Raw genomic sequence first — 17,595 nt, forward strand, 5'->3', positions numbered from 1 at the left:
ATGACGTCACAGGGTAAAGCTTTTCTCATTTTTAATTTTTAAAATAATTGGGAAGACCATGAAAAAATTAAAAAACAAAATATGGGGTCTGTTTTGAAAACTTTGAAGCCACAAGCAACTTTGAAATTTCAAGTTTTTCTTGTCAAAATACATTTTCAGCTTTTGACCAGCTCTACTGTGCCTTTTAAGGATTATATCCTAATGATTCTACATATTTACAGTATGCAGTTAGCAAAAGAGGTAATAGCCATTTATGAAAGAGCGTTTATAGGAATGATCTTTTAAAGTAGGTGTTGCTCTGAGAGGTGTTGCTTTATCCCATACAGTCAAAATATAAAGCTAATTGTTCTATGTTTTAACGGGTAAAATGAGTGCTGAAGAAAATAGTCTGGTGACATCTTTCTGATGATGTCATTATGTCTCCTTCAAAAAGAGTTTCGCTTCATCTGTATTCACATTTTATAATAACTGTACTCATATCTTTCTGTTAAAAAACTGATCATGTTTATTTACATTTCACAATCCTTATTTTCATTTAAAATCTCAGTATCTCTGACAGGGTATGTCTACACTACCCTCCTAATTCGAAATAGGAGGGTAATGTAGGCATACCGCAATTGCAAATGAAGCCCGGGATTTGAATTTCCCGGGCTTCATTTGCATAAGCGGGGCGCCGCCATTTTTAAATCCCCGCTCGTTCGAACCCCATGCCGCGTGGCTACACGGGGCACGAACTAGGTAGTTCAAACTAGGCTTCCTAGTTCGAACTATCGTTACTCCTCGTGAAATGAAGTAGGAATAAGAGCCTCCGGAAAAGGGCGCTTTTTCCGGAGGATCGGGGCCAGTGTAGACGCTCTTTTCCGGCTTTTTTAAAAGCCGGAAAAAAGCGGCGGACATTTTTATTTAAATGCCGCGGGGGATATTTAAATCCCCCGCGGATTTCCCTACGACGACTCATGAAATTTACATGCCCCTTCCGGAAAAGGGGCCAGTGTAGACGTAGCCAACCAGTTTAGTGTTGTTATTCCACCAACGGTTGTCAATTTGATACACATAAGTGCTGGAATTGTGAGTTATGGTGCATCATCTGGCTTCAAGTGATTTGGCTTAATTGATCTCAGCTAGAGTTGCCAGATGGTTTAACAAAAAATACCGAACACCACTTCCCCCTTCCCCAAAAAAAACCACTGGGGAAAAAATCCGTTGAGGAAAAAAAAAGGGGGAGATCAAAGTTGCTGAGAAAAAAAAAGTGCTGTGCCTTTAAATGGCCCTGCACTCCTCACTCTCCCACCCCCGCCAGATGCGGCAGGGGAAAATTGTCCTTGCTGAGTTTCCGTCCAAGGGAAATAGGAAATACATGTCTGGTATTTTCTTTTTTTTTTACCGGACGGGGGACCCAAATAACGGAGAGTCCGGGTGAAAACCGGACACCTGGCAATCCTAATCTCAGTGTCCCCCCTGAACTATTTTAGATTGTACCTCCTACATCTACATGTTCTATATTTTGCACCAAAAAATAACTGTCCCATTATCCTTCTGTCAGCAAAATTTAATATCTGAGTACTTTAGAGAGATCTCAGGATGCTAAGAAGTAATTAATTTCACTAGGTATTTTGCAATGTATTTATCAGTATACACCGTAGTTTATTATAAATAATTAAGACTAAACTGCAGTTGTCAAACAAATAAACAAAAGTGCATATTATGAAGAAGCCTAATTTTTTTTCAATTAAATTTTTTCACTTGTGATCCATTGAAATTTTTGGGAGTTTTTCCTGAATTTCAGAGGTGTTACAAGCCTCTACTCACTCAGATTCTACAATGTTAAGGATCTTAAAAATACTTAAATAAATAAATTACTTATTCATTAGCAAAATCAATCTGATGTGTATCTCAGTCATTAGTACAAATTAGTGAGACTCAGCTGAATATTTTTTCAAATAAACTGCCTGATATACTTAGTGAGCAGGATCATTTCCAATTTCTGGTGTCTCTGTGGGAGTTTTCCTAAAGTGGATAAATTGACACCAAGAGAAATTGCTGGAAAGAGGATGTATGTTTTGAATATATTGCCAATATCTTGCTCTGAAGCATTGTTTGTGTGTATCTAAAATGAAGAACATAGGTTGTGATGTAGAGGTTCTAAATTGGCAGGAATCTAGTTGTTGTCTTGATTTGAGAAATATAAAGAGTGTCAACATTGCAAATTACTGTTTAAAACAAAGTAACTTTGTTTCCTCAGCTGCAAAATAATGCTGAAAACCACAATAAACTTTTTTTATTAAAGCAAATGTAAATTAAATCTGGCATAGAAAAAGTCTTTGGGTCTTTTTAGTAAAGAAAATTTTTGACCTATTTGATATGATTCTTTAACAATTACTTTGAAGAAAAACAGTAGCTTTCCTATTGTTTGTATTATGATTTATTAAACCCTTTTGGCCCCATATAGATGTATTGACTTGTGCCACTAATGATCTTGTCAAATCATGCAGAACCCTAAAGATTATTTCCTCACCAATGACTGACAGAAATGTTCCTGTAATCTTCTGCACTGTGACGTGTCAAAGCACAGCCACCTCTAAAAGATTAAAGGGGCAAACACATGGGCAACTCATTAAGGAGGGAGAATTACTTAGTCATTTCCTCTATGTTATCCTTCAACTCAGGCAGTATGATTTCATTTTCAGGCTGAAATTGTGACCTGACTGGATTCAGAGCTATGGGATCGGGCATATCAGGAATATGCCTTTAACCAGACTTGGAAAATTGTTTTTCCCAGTGTCCTAAAATATTACTTGGAATGATTAGAATCGTTACCCTGTCCTACTGTAGAATGTACATATTGTAGATTGATGCTGCCACACTCCTTCCCCCTCTCTTCCCCTCCCCCCGCCTTACCTTGATTAACAAGATAGCTCATCAGTTTTAGCACAGACCTTCTCCCAGCCATGGCTCTTATCTAGGATTTCATGCTTTATGGTTTCTCAGTCCCAGCCCTAGCTGTCTACTCCTATTTCCCTTATATCCAAGGTAGCATTAATGAACCACACCTACCCCAATCAGTGAATAAGAATCAATCAGCAGCTCCCCTGCAGGGTCCCAACTACTGCTCACAGAGCCTTCCTCTCTATTAGTTAAATCTGCAGTGAAGATAACTCTATGCTCAGCCACTGGTTTTTCCCTTAACATGCTCAGATTCAAACATACTCAGCCTCTTTCAGTGCCACAAAGCAAGGCAGCCCATACTCCCTGAACTAAAGGGAAGAACTCAAAGTATCTGTTACCATGTATTACTACTTTGAGGTAACCGAAATAAAAATATACAGGCTCAGGCAGTCACAGCAATCGAGATGTTATGGTCCTCTAGTCCTTTCCCATAAGCCCTCTGGGCATTAATTCATAAATACCTGTGCTCTGGCCCCTAAGCAGAAGTTGACTGTCAGTCTGCCTCTGCACAGCATCCTATTTGCAGTTTATAGATTGTCTGAAGTTTCTTCATCTTCATCCATTTCTGGTATTTGATATAGCAGGACAAAGTTTACCCAATGCATATGGGGACACATGCAACCATACAGAAAAAAGACAGACTCACAAGGCAGGTGACAAAAAGGGACTGTCTGGGATCATCCGCTCTTCCCCCCCCTCCCCCCCCCCCACCATCCAGAACAGCCCATACCCCGAGCCTCCCACCTCCTTGCTTCCTTTAGGAGGGCAGGGTGCAGGTCCCTCCCCCTCTCCATTAATTCAGGAACGTTGCTGGCTGTTACCCTTTTTTAGAGAGTGAGGGGAAAGTGCAGTTTGTTCCATTCTAATAATCTATATTAACAAAAACACAGTTTTGTTGGTATGAGTTGAAGCCTTACTAGGAATACTATGACAGTGCAGTGTACCTGCAAAGCCTTCCAAGTGTGGATGTGGCCATAGGTTTAAAACTTTTAGCTTCATTCTTTCCCCCTCTCTCGATGCTCAGACACTGCCTTAATGCCTACAGTTGAGTTTTTCATGTGTGCCATTAAAACCCTATAAGACAGTTCCATAGGCTAACTCGTGCAAGCATTTAAAGCCAGATAAAAATAAAAAGTGCAAGGTTTTAAAGGAATTTACGTCTTACCACATTTTTTATCATAAAGATCATTAAGAGAATATCATTTTATTATTTTCTTATGACTCATTGTTCTTGATTTGTTTGTAATTTTAGTTAATTTCAGTTGCTCTTTCCATTAGTATTTCCTATATCCTCCCCCCCCAAAAAAAATACTGAAAAATTCTCTCCATTAACCTGCCTCTGCCTCAAAACTGAATGGAAATCCAACTAAATCCTGAGAGCAGGACGAACTCAGCTATTTGCAGGACAAAAAAAACATAAAGACAAATGATTAATGAATCAGAGACAACTGTAAATTCTAGCATAAGGTGTGACCCATAGATTATGTCTCTGTAGCTCCAGAACCTGAAGTTATTTCCAAGACAGTGAAAGTAAATGATCCATTTTCAAGTAAATGTCCTGGAAAATCCTGCATTTTTAGACCACCTTGTTCATAGGAGATGTGCAAAAGAAATTATTAACAAAAATCTGAACCATTTCATAGTCATAGCTGATTTGTGCTTTAAGTAGTCAGCCTTTCAAAACTATATACAAAGTAGAACTGGATGAAAAAGGGATATAATCGTGAATATTTTGGGTGGGTCCCAATTTTTTTAATATGAAATTTTGTTGAAGAATTTATTGGCCATGTGAAGTGGATGTTAGTGGGAAACTTTCATGCAAACCATCCCTAAATAGACAGACTTTCTTTCATATTATCAAGGTTTCCAAGACAACAATTCATCTTACAAATCCTCTGCTGCACATCTCAGAAGGTGGAGAAAGAGTTAATTGTAGAATCATACAATCATAGAATCAGATTGCGGGAAGGAAACTTGAGAGGTCATCAGTCCAATTCTCTGCACTCATGGCAGGTTCCAAGCACCTTCTAGAATCTAGAACTTCCCTGATAGGTATTTGTCTAACTTGCTCTTAAAAATCTTTAATGATAGAGATTCCGCAATCTCCCTAGGCAATTTATTCCAGTGGTTAATCACTCTGACTGGTCATGTTTTCTGACCTTTAATCATTTTTGTTGATCTTCTCTGAATTTTCTTCAGTTTGCCCACATCTTTCCTAAAATGTGGCGCTAAGAACTGGTCACGATATTCCAGTTAATGGCCACGGCAGCATTAAAAAAACATCCTCTTTTTTACTGAATTTGAGTTAGCTGGAAGGAGACGGAGAATGTTCCTGGTGGACCAGCTATTTGGTTATATATTGCATTACATGTCAAAAGGTACACTCAAACCAAAACATGGTGTCATGTTGAGACTGGACTCACTCAGGGTGCTTTGAATGCTAAAGACATTCTGTCTTGGCTGATAAATAGATTGCATTTTTGCCAGGCTTGGTTAATCTCCTGCCACTTGACTGCACTCCCATGCAATTCTAACTTTCTGCTGCTAGCTCATAATCAGATAAACTACCCCAGAAAGTACTGCTACTTTGAAAATAATGTTACTATGTAAAAGTCAAAGTATCCTCTGGAAAACTACTTGAGCAAAAGTACAAAAGTATCGCATCTTAATTGTACTCAAGTATCCAGAAGTAAAAAGAAGCCGTCCTATGGAAATCTATGGTTAACCACCCGAGTTATCATAAGGAACCATTATTTTTCATATACATAATGTGCATTTATATATATATGCATATATACCGGTGTGGCTGTGTGTGTGTGAAACAACAATAGCCGTTGATAAGAACATACGAACATACAAGAACATAAGAATGGCCATACTGGGTCAGACCAAAGGTCCATCTAGCCCAGTAGCCTGTCTATCGACAGTGGCCAGCACCTAGTGACCCGGTGGGGGTGGACCAAAGACAATGATCAAGCGATTTGTCTCGTGCCATCCATCTCCAGCGACTGACAAACAGAGGCCAGGGACACCATTCCTACCCCCTGGCTAATAGCCTTTTATGGACCTAACCTCCATGAATTTATGTAGCTTCTCTTTAAACTCTGTTATAGTTCTAGCCTTCACAGCCTCCTCTGGCAAGGAGTTCCACAGGTTGACCATGCGCTGTGTGAAGAAGAACTTTCTTTTATTAGTTTTAAACCTGCTACCCATTCATTTCATTTGGTGTCCTCTAGTCCTTATATTATGGGAATTAAAGAATAACTTTTCTTTATTCACCCTCTCCACACCACTCATGATTTTATATACCTCTATCATATCCCCCCTCACTCTCCTCTTTTCCAAACTGAAAAGTCCCATTCGCTTTAGCCTCTCTTCATATGGGACCTGTTCCAAACCCCTTATTCATTTTAGTTGCCCTTTTCTGAACCCTTTCCAAGGCCAAAATATCTTTTTTGAAGTGAGGAGACCACATCTGTACACAGTACTCAAGATCTGAGCGTTTTATTCAGGGGCAGTAAGATATTCTGTGTCTTATTTTCTATCTCTTTTTTAATAATTCCCAGCATTCTATTTGCCTTTTTGACCGCCACAGCACACTGTGTGGACGTTTTCAGAGAACTATCCATGATAACTCCAAGATCTCTTTCCTGATTTGTTGTAGCAAAATTAGCCCCCATCGTACTATATGTATAGTTGGGGTTATTTTTTCCAACGTGCATTACTTTACATTTATCCACATTAAACTTCATTTGCCATTTTGTTGCCCAATCACTTAGTTTTGTGAGATCTTTTTGAAGTTCTTCACAGTCTGGCCAATGGAGCAGTGGGGAAACTCTCTCACGAGCAGTTTCCAGCACCGCATTCCCCCAACCAGGGGAAGCATGAGCAGCTGAGCACGTGGCACTGTGCTGCTTCTCCCCCACACACCGGATCTGGCCCATGAGGCACAGGGTTCCACACTCTTGCATACACGGTTGGCCTTAAGGAAAATGGCACCCTAGACAAACCTGCATTTTGGTGCCCCAACCCTCCCTACCCTGGGCAGCGTGCCCCCCTCATTTCCCTTGGAAGCTGCTCAGTAGCTTGCTCCTCTTAGTACAGAGCTATTGTCTCTCCCCCTTGCAAAGGGAGTTGTCATAGGTTGTCATAGTCCTTGGCCAAACTCTTCCTTTATGAGCTACATGGGGAATGGATTATTGTAGCTTAAATCAGGGGTGGGGAAACTAAGGCCTGGGGTCTAGATGTGGTCCCTGGCTTGCCTGGATCTGGCACCTGAGGCTCAGGGCTTCTGACTAGAGTGCTACGGACAGATCTTTGAGTGCATGTAACATGCTCACTTTTGAATGTTATGAAACAGAAGTAGCTTCTGTAATTCATGGAAGAGAAGAACTTTGATGTTTAAAAAGACCCATCCATGTTATATTTTACATGTAAAAAGACAACTTCTGGTAGAGAAAGAAGGTTGGTGAGGTTTTCATTGGACCTGTTTTTATTGATGCAGTAAAAGATATTATCTCGCCCACCTTGTTTCTCTAATATCCTGGGACCCACACAGCTACAGCAACACTGCATACGGCTCCCAGTAGATCATTTAGAAATTCCCTCATTCTGCAGTGACAGTTCAGCTAGGCATGTGAGCTCTTTTCCCAGCAACACTGTTTACTTCTTTTGTCTTCAAGCTCATTTTCACTTAGAAATAGAATATTTTCCACAGTTTTCTTCAACAACTTTTAAATCTAAGAAAAGATGGCACTATATGGGACTGCTTATCAGCTGGTACAAACCTTAGTAGCTTCATTAGAGCTATGACAGTTTATGTCATCTCATAGATAGAGTATTTGTCCCCATCTGTATAATAATATCAGCTGGAGATAAAATTCTGTGGTATGGGCAGATGGTTGCCACTCTTCAGCATTTTGTCATATTACTGGATGTTAAGGGGATCAGACAGGTCACTGCTGCACCCAAGGGGTAGGTGGTTGCCCCAAAGTCTGTACAAAGGGGGCCATGTGAGATGTCAAATGAAAGCTTATGTTCTACTGATTTTATGTGTGCTATTCATGTACTTGTGTGATATCTGTATGTGGAGTTATAAATATGTACTCTGTGTTGATGCTGGAAGATTCTCTGAGGCAGAGCAATGGGCCAGGAATGTTCAGTCAGTGACTATGCTAATTAGCAAGGCTCCAGGGACAAGGCTGTCAGAGAGGCCAATACACACCTGAGGAATGTGTCTGGGACCTGCAAACCAGTCAGTATCTGCTGACTGCTGACTTGGGACACAGGGATAGGTCACTGGGCCATGTGACCTGCTCCAGCTTGGAAGATACCAGGGATGGATATAAAATGCCACGAGGTGGACTGGATCTTGCCTTCAATTCTGTTACTGATTCCAGATGCAGCCTTGCAAGGAACAGTGAGCCGGGAAGAATCGTTGGCCCATCCTGACATAGGATTTACACCAGAGACTTTTAAGATAGCAGTTTGTAACATCTCTGCTCAGAGCCTGCATCAAGAACTTGGTGATTGATGCATGTAGTGTATTCTCCTTAACAACCTTACTCTCATGCTTTTCTTCCTTTTATTAATAAATCTTTAGATTTTAGATTCCAAAGGATTGGCTCAGCGTGTTCTTGTGGGTAAAATCCAAAGTGTAAATTGACTGGGAACTGTGGCTGGTTTCTTGGGACCGGAAGAACCCGTTTGAGGTAGGTGAGATTGGGTTCTATAACCCCTCACCTCTGTGTTAGGCCTGGGGCTGATTGTGGCACCGGGAGAGCTGGAGTGTCTGAGGGGTTTTGCTCGTGAGGCTTCCTGCTGGCTGGATTGGCAGCTGAAGTGCTCGTGTGACTGTTTAGTGGGCTACTTGGGAAGGGCCTCCAGTCTGGGGCTGTAAGGAGCCTGGTTTTTGAGCAATTTGCCCTGAGCGGATGCCCTCAGCGGTGCCCAGACCCCACCCGGTCCATAACACCTTTCTGAGGCCTTCCTGAGTGATTTCCTCAGTTAATAATATCCTGTGTAAGTTAGAGTGGTGTTAGTTTTACACAATAAAAATCCATAGAGGGTACATTAGAATATCTGTATAGTTGAGGAAGATTTATGTGTAATAATGTGGAGGATATTTTTGGACTGTGTTACAAATTCCCCCAGCTGTTGACTATGTAATGTCGTAAGAGTTTTGTTTGTCCTGTTGACTGGAAGGCCATTTACCTCAGAAAAGGGAAGAAGGGAGTTCTGTTTTCTCCTTCCCTGTAAGAACAGGCACACTACTGTAATCTCAGGGTTAAAAAATGTTGGCTTTGAAAAAATAGTGCAAAATGATTCATAACTTTCTTCCATATATTTCAAAAGAAGCCTGGTTTTGTCTTGGACTGTGTTTTTAATTGGAAAAACCTTCCCATCTGCAGACCTTATTTAAAATTATATTTGTTTAATATACAAGGTTGTTCCAGGGAAATCTTAGAAGAGATTTAGACTTAATACTTAAATTTGCCCAAGCAAGCCTTCTATCTAGATTAGGTTATAATTGTCTTCCATGCATTTAGTTGAATCTTTACTGATTACTCAGATTGATACTTCTTCTTTTTCTGTGGGCATGTAGCTACAACCCCATGAAATATTGTTAAAACAAAATAAACAGCCTGTGACTCTGAGCTAGATGGTTTGTAAGATGTACTAGCTGCACACAGCTACTGATAAGGAGTCAGAGATCACTATCAACCTCTTAATAAAGGTGGTATCCACTGGCATCATCTAAAATATGTTAGCAGCAAAGCCTAGGCACTGTAATGAACTATTACATCTTAATAAGCTAAATTGCACTTAGAGTGGTTACCATTCAAAACTTTATCGTTACCATGGCGTTCACAGCACTGTTACTATGATATTCTGTTTTCTCTAAGTAAACTAAGAACGGGAATGCGGAAATGAAGGGGTGAAATTCTGTGACGTGTCATTCAGGAAGTCTGACGAGGTTATCAGAGTTTGCCTTAAAAATTGTGAATCCTGCCAAAATGTTGTTGGTTCATGGTAATGATTGAGTTGCTAAGGTCACTTACAGAGTAAACAGTGTTCTTACCGTTCATTTGCACATTGCACTTACAACAGCTGATTTGGGAATAAACAAGAGACACATAGAGGCCTAAATTGCGTAGCTGGAGTCGATGTATCTTAAATCCCTGTCTACACAACAGCAGGTCGATGAGAGCAAATGCTCCCATCGGCTTCCCTTACTTCTCGTGAGAAGTAAGAATATTGACGCCGACAGGGATGCCCTTTGAGTTTGATTTAGTGGATCTATACTCTACCACTAAATCAAATCCCAGAAGATCATCTGTAGCAGCGTTGATCTTCCATGTAGTGTAGATGCACCCATAGAGTCATGATAAAATATCTTCTGTTGTTTTGCCCAGTAATGTACCCCCTTTTCCCACTTAAGCAAACATGATGAGCCCAAAGAGGAGTCTGTTACCTCAGCCTTCTTCTGGATAATCAATAAAATGAAAGCAAATTGTAGTCCAATTCCTGGATCACATCACACAAACCACCATTGGCACTAACTTGCATCATTGAGCAGTCTGTGCTGAAAGGACAAAAAGTAGTCTCTGCAGGATCTATTTCTACTGACCATTAACCTCACCAAGAAGCTGAGAGACAGGCACGTTGTGATTTTTTCCAGTGCCATCCTGCAAGTGGGTAGGTGGGTGGGTGTCAGAAACTGAAGCCAAATTTCCTGTCTGTCACTTCCATAATGCAGTAGTAGTACAGATTTTAAATAATAAATCAATATAGGAATTAAGTCACTGTGGCTGCTACCATTCCTTATGTGATACTTTTTCCTTTTGTAAAATAATTGAAACAATAATATGAGAAAAATCAGTAGATTTCTAGAGGGTAATGGCTACACGAACAATGGACATCTCATCAGACAAGCCTGGTAGACTATGAAAATATGTTTGACATCTATAAATGTACAATAAATGGGGGGGCGGGGAGAGAGAGAGAGATTATGGTTTTTTTAATAGGCAAAATTCATAGACCAAAGAAATCCACTTGATGTAATAGATTTAGATTGTAGTAAAATATATTATACTGTCTCCTGTGAAATCTTGTTCAAAAATAAATAACAGTTGCTCTGGATATCAATAGCAGCATATGGGTTGGAAACTAAATGCCTGTTGAAGTAAATAGCAGCACTTTTGTTGATTTTTGGTAAAATTGCCTGGGACAAACAAAGACAACAAGCAAAGGTAATGAGACATTTCATTGTAGGGCAGGCATCTGGGATACTATAGGGATTAGTGCTAGGTTTGGTCTTATTTGATATCTTCATTAATAAAATGAATAAGCAGCACGCTAATGGAATTCTCAAATAATGCTAAGCTGAAAGAGTTGCATACACCAGTCAGGAAACAGACCTGATGCAATGGAACATAGAAAAATTGGAAACATTAGCACAAAAAAATTACAAAATCAGTTTTAATTGAAAAAAATCACAACCAATTCAAATGTTGGGAACAGAATCTGAAACATATATACTCAATGAGAGAAAAATGTTGAGATGGTAACAGACCTGTGTGCAGTATGAGATAGCTACAAAAAAGTCCACTGAAATTTTGTCCTTTGCACATGAGCCCATGATGTCATGGCACACGGTGATATAATAATAACCGCTGTCAGTATGATCTTGGTATTACAACACCTCAAATTCTGCATTTGGTTTTAGAGACATGACAAGAAAGATATTTATTAAGGAGCGGAGAGAGTTTAGAGGAGAGCAAATGGTAATGGGAAATGGAGAAGACTGATTTATGGAGATAAAACTATTTTTAAAAAGTGAAGTATGTGTAAGTAGGCCAAGAGAGAATCAGTCTCTCTCCCTCTCTCTCTCTCTCTCTCTTTTGCCTAAAAGGTGTAAACACCGCCAAGGATGAAAAATTACAAATGTATACTGGTCTGGTTTTATCAAAAATCATTGAGTATCTGGAAAAACTTATGATGATAGATATACTGTATCTATGTTATAGCATAGCCTTCCAAGGACAGACGTAGACAGTCTATTACTTGGAAACTTCAAAACTACAAAATGTGACACAGCACATGCTGGACTGCAGTAGTAAAGAGATTAATTGGATAGTGAATAGGTCTTTTTCTGTGTACAATGCCTATATATCAGGGCAGAGATGAGACATGTTGGCAGGGCAATATGTAAAAAGATTCACTCTCAGTGCTGAAGCTATGGAGAAATCTGTTCCTTAGAGAAAAAAAATAGATTTCACATTGTAAAACACTAAATCACAATAAGGCATGTGTAGATGCTCCACTGCTGCTATTTTGAAATAGACCCTCACCAGGGCCTTTCTAAGTTATTCCTTCTCAGTGCCTCCTGGGGCTCTGAATCAAGACAGCACGTCTACATTAGGAAAGCTTGCCTCGGACTAATTTTGAGGCTTCCCTGCAGGGTAAATGTGCTATTTTGAAATAAGCTATTTTGGAATAACTATTCCGGAATAGCTTATTTCAAAATAAGCATGCAGTGTAGACATACCCTGTATGATTCATTCATAGTAGTTGTCCTTCTCCTCCTATTCTCTCTGCTATATTTTTACTGCAATGTGTGTTATGTTTTGCTTTCATTTTCATTCTCTCTGATTTTCTCAGTGTGTGTTCTTTCCAACAGTTACCTGTGGATTTGAGAGCTGGTTTTGTCCTGTTTAGTATTGGCTCTTTTATGATTGGTAAGGGCCTTTAAAATTGAGCCCCATTAGTGTACATCAGTGGGGCTGTGGACAGAGTCTTCTGAGGGAAGCCTGGTGTATTAATTTAGAGCAAATATATGGACCTCAAGCATCAAAGGTGTATTAATTTAACTCAGTTACCATCCAGCCTGATACAGGATTCAGAAAGGTTTCGGGGTTGGCATACAGAATATAAAAAAGGCCATACTGGACCACACCAAAGAACTATCTAATCCAGTATCCTGTCTTCCAGCTAACAAAGACCTCAGCTTGCTTAGTGCCATGGCAAAGACACAGTTAAACATTATTTTATATTTTATTCAAGATATTAATAATACGGATAAATAATTGAAATGTAAAGTATAAAGTAAAGCTTTCATTCAGCAGCACCCCTTATACCTGTTCTTTGTAGCTGTAGTGAGTTTTTAGAACTTCCCTCTGTTCCTCCCCCCTCCATATTTGACAGTCTCTATAATAGCATGAAAGATGGCAATATCTGTCCTTTTGTGGAAAAGAGAAGTTAGATGACATGGGCTGGAGGTATAATTGTTGCTGTTGTTAAAGTCCAGTCCTGTTTCCTAAAAGACCAGACAAAATCCACGCATGCATAATTGAAAAGAAAAGAATAGTAAAGATAGAATATGCAGCTTCTGTGTCTAGTGTTGACTTTCATGTGAAGCCTAGAAAAACTCAGGCACAGTACATGGTCTTATTACACACTCACATCTGGCAAACTTGTACCAGCATTGATCTAAAAGGCATTGCATTTCACTGCCTTTCTGATCTCAAGCTTTCAGCAGTGCTGCAAAATATGCAGTCTTGGCAGTCTAATCCAGACTTCTATTAAAAGACAAGGAGAGGGACAGGGAAAAAATAAGAAATAAGATGAGGAAGAAGTAGAACATGCGGCAGGAATGGTACAGAGACAAAGTTTCACATTCCAGGTGATGTTTGGGATTTAGCCAGTGGAGGTGGCAGTGTCCTCTGGTCCCCTCTCTCTGACCCAGTCTGGTCAGGACATCTTTCAGGGTTATAACAGTGAAGGTCCGGGATCCCAGAAGAAGTTTGAGGTAGCAGCCAAGCTGATGAGTCTTGCTCTTCTCTTGTCTTTCAGTCAGCCAAAGAACCCTTTTGCTCTGCCACCCACTGTCCTTATTTTCTCAGCAGACTCTTTTTAAGCATCCCAAAATGAGTGACGAGTAGGATGATATTGTTTTTTCCATCAGTTAGGCATAATTTCTGACACACAGATTTTGGGTCACTGATTTCTGGTCCCAAACTTCTCTTGTTGACAAGGCATGAGTTTAACACACTCCTTGAATAATATCAGTAGGCCTTTTTTTTTATTAACCTAGTCTTTTTGTCTCCCTTTTACATCTTTTCTTAACATTCATTATTATGGATTATTGTGACATTTTATTAACTTTAACTCACTTTTCACAATTGAGCTCACAATTAGCTTCAATGTGTGGACTCAATTATTGCACAAGGCCCCTTGATGCTAGAATTTATTCCTTCTTGAGGTCTGGAATAGCCAAGTCTACCAAAAAACAAACAACTCGCTTCCATCTGAGTTATTTGACAAGAGAAGGAGTTGAAGTGTAGGGTGCTAGTATCAGGGCCTTATTTCATTATTTATTTATTCATATGTGTATCCGATTGTAGTCTCTCTGGTTTATATGGGCATTCACTTGCAACTGTTTATTTTGTTTCTTGTTTTATTCTTTTTACTATAAATTAAATTTTGGTCAAAATGTTTAAACCTGACTGCCTGAAGTAGAGCTCCTAAAATTTCACAGTTAGGCACCTAAATATAAATATGGTCTTTTTTACAGAATTGCTAAGTTTCTACAAATCCCATTGAAGCCAGTGGAAGCTGCAGAAACTCATTATCATTGACATTTAGAACATTTATATTTAGAAACCAAAATATGGACATAAGAGCCTTACTTTAGGCACCCCAATTTGAAAGTTTTGACCACATGCACGTGCAAATGTTTAGAATTTAATCTAGGCACATACACATGTTTAGTCTGGAGCGTGGGTGGCAGTTATAAGAGGCAGGGGAAGGCATTGATTTCCCAAACTGCCAGCCCACTCCTACGCACACTGCACCCCTAGAAGGCCTCTAGCTTCGGAGTGGCTCTGAGGCTGCCCCCCAGGCTTCAGCTGTGGAGAATCTGGGGATGCTAGGGCATTGTGCCCTGTCTGTGTTCCAAGGCGTGAGACTAGAGATGCCTGTGCTCCATAGCCAATGAGGCTGGGATCACACACTGCCCTCCCTCTCTGTGCTCCAAGGCAGAGGAGGTTGGGACCATGTGCCACCCACCCTCTGCTTGCTCAAGATCCAGAAAGGCTAGGATCATACACCACCCTCCCTCCCCATACTCAGGGGCCAGGGAGGCTGTGGCTGTGTGTTTCCTGCCACCTCCCCATGCTCCGGAGACAGGGAGAAGGAGGCTGTGGTCTTGTGTTTCCTGCCTTCCCCCTGGTCTGGGGCTGGGGAGGCTCATCTGAGGGGTGGGAGGCCTGTCCTTGTGTTGTGGGATGTCTTGCACAGGAAGGGGGGATAGGATGTCTTCCCCTCTGGTGGGAAGGGGCTTGGTTCCCACAGGGACTTGGGCAGAAGGGACAAGGTTGGGGGGGTTCATCCACCATCCATGATCTGGAGAAGAGAAGACTGAGCTAGGGTCATAATAACAGTCTTTGAGTATGTAAAAGATTGTTATAAAGAAGAAAGTGATAAACTGTTCTCCTTGTACACTGAGGACAGGAAAAGAAGTAATGGACTTAAATTGCAGCAAGGGAGATTTGGATTAGACATCAGGAAAAACTTCCTTAGCGTGAGAGTAATGAAACACTAAAACAAATTGCCTACAGAGGTTATGGAATCTCAGTCACTGGAGGTTTTTAAGAGCAGGTTAAATAAACATCTATCGGTGACAGTCTAGATAATACTTAGCCCTGCCTCAGTGCAGAGGCCTGGACTAGTTAACCTACTGAGGTATCTTCCAGTCCTACATTTCTGTGATTCAATGGAACTGGGAAAAATAAATAGCAGCTGTGTCCAGGCCTATGATACGGCTTGACAGTCAGCATAGAGCAACCTCTTGGGTTATGAAGCCATGTTACGAGGGTAGTTTCACAGCTAGGTGGAAAACAGGTGAATGAAAATGAAGGCAAACTTTTAAAAAAATAGTAAATGAAGAGTGGAGAGGAGAAGGGGATGGAGGGAAAGGACACCATAGTGAATGATTATCTCAATAATTAGTTGACTGATATATTGACTGTCCATGTTAAAGACAGCCGAGGTGACAGAACAAACAGTTTCTGATGTGATCCATTATATACACAAAAAGTAAATATATGGCAGAGCAACCCTCTTAGGGGTAGGAAATGAGCACCGTTATACACGTCTGTAGGGAGAACTCAGAAAGACAGAATTAAATACCTGAATTGGAATTGAGCCTAAGCCTAAGCCTGAGCCTGGAAATTAAAAGCAATTCTATCACCCTGTCTAAAAAAGACTGGAACACAGGAAGTATCCCATCCACCCCCTGGAACTCCCTCCCCCACCCAAACAAGAGGTCACCGATTTGTTTTTGTCTGCATATTTGGAAGATGCACATCTTCCCCTGTGAATGCTCTGATTCAACAAGCAACAGGTTGTTGAAATGTGTAAGAATTCTCCCTTCCAGCAGGGTTGTTGGCAGTGTCAGGCAGTGTGGAGGGTTGGTATAACACATATTGCAAATTAAGAGAACAGTTGGGCCTAAATATTTAATCCTTGACAAAGCATTCCTTTATAATTAAAGGCACAAAATGCATTTAATATCTACTGTTACTGTAATTACTTTACCCTTTCTGCAGAAAAACTTGACTGAGGTATCTTGTCCCATCTTGACTGTTCCATCAAAACAACAAAGATGCTCTTAATAATATAGTTTAATTACACCCATTCTTATCTTAAAACCTATTTCTTTTCTGATTTACCTATTCTCCTTAATTTCCTTTCTCCCTCTGTTACTGCTTTTATCATTCTCTAGTTTCTATAATTGGTTTTTGTTCTTTATACAATTTAACTGGAACTCTGATATAATTCAAAATCTGAATTTTGCGGTACCTGTGCAATAAAGATCTCTGATCAGTTTATTATTCTTCAGTAAAATATTTATAAAAAATTTACCTTTCTAGACATCAGTTAAAACAGCTCTGTGTCACATCCAATCAATATCTGCATTCATTTACTCTTTTGTGGGGTATATAACTATAATTTTCTGCTATGTTTTATACGTATTATTATTTTGCTATATTAACACATATATCTTACTATTTTGATCCATTCTAAAAACTATTAATAAACTATTAATAAAATCATATGTAATATAAAATAATTATAAATTAATGCAATAAAACTAATAAAATCATATCTATATATAATACGATTTTATTAATGCATCAAAATAGCAAAATACTAATGTGTTAATTTTAGCTATAGTCAGGTATAACTTTACAGCTATAGCTCTGAATGCTGCCTCTGTCTGTTTATAGATGGTTTATGAGTCAGAGCTGAGCTCCTTTTTGTCTGCTGAGAATTTGTGTTTGTGTTTCACAGAAGCAGATCATCTAAAATTTAGATTAAAAACTCTACCCTCCTCACCACACTCCAAAATAAGACTTGTTGATCTTGTAACTCAACTGTAGAGAGATAAGCTTAACTGGTAACTCCTTTCTTTATTAGCCAATATGCTAAAGAGCTAAAATTCAGGTTGGTTTTTTATTATTATTTTGAATGGTAGGAAAGCACCATTTTGTTGTTAATAGAAGTGATATTGGTACACTTTCCTGTTTATTTTTCTGTTTTTAATAAATATGAACAGCATGGATAGAGGCTTAACTAGCAGTAGGT

At 39.7% G+C, this 17,595-nt stretch overlaps 1 protein-coding gene across 1 annotated transcript in view; it reads left to right on the forward strand.

Annotated features, from left to right (window-relative positions):
• NT5DC1 (5'-nucleotidase domain containing 1) overlaps positions 1 to 17,595 on the forward strand; it is a 197,657-nt gene that overhangs the window by 175,465 nt on the left and 4,597 nt on the right. The window lies entirely within an intron of this gene.

The sequence above is a fragment of the Pelodiscus sinensis genome, chromosome 3, assembly GCF_052426305.1.
Source record: "Pelodiscus sinensis isolate ZL-2025 chromosome 3, ASM5242630v1, whole genome shotgun sequence".
NCBI lineage: Eukaryota > Metazoa > Chordata > Testudines > Trionychidae > Pelodiscus > Pelodiscus sinensis.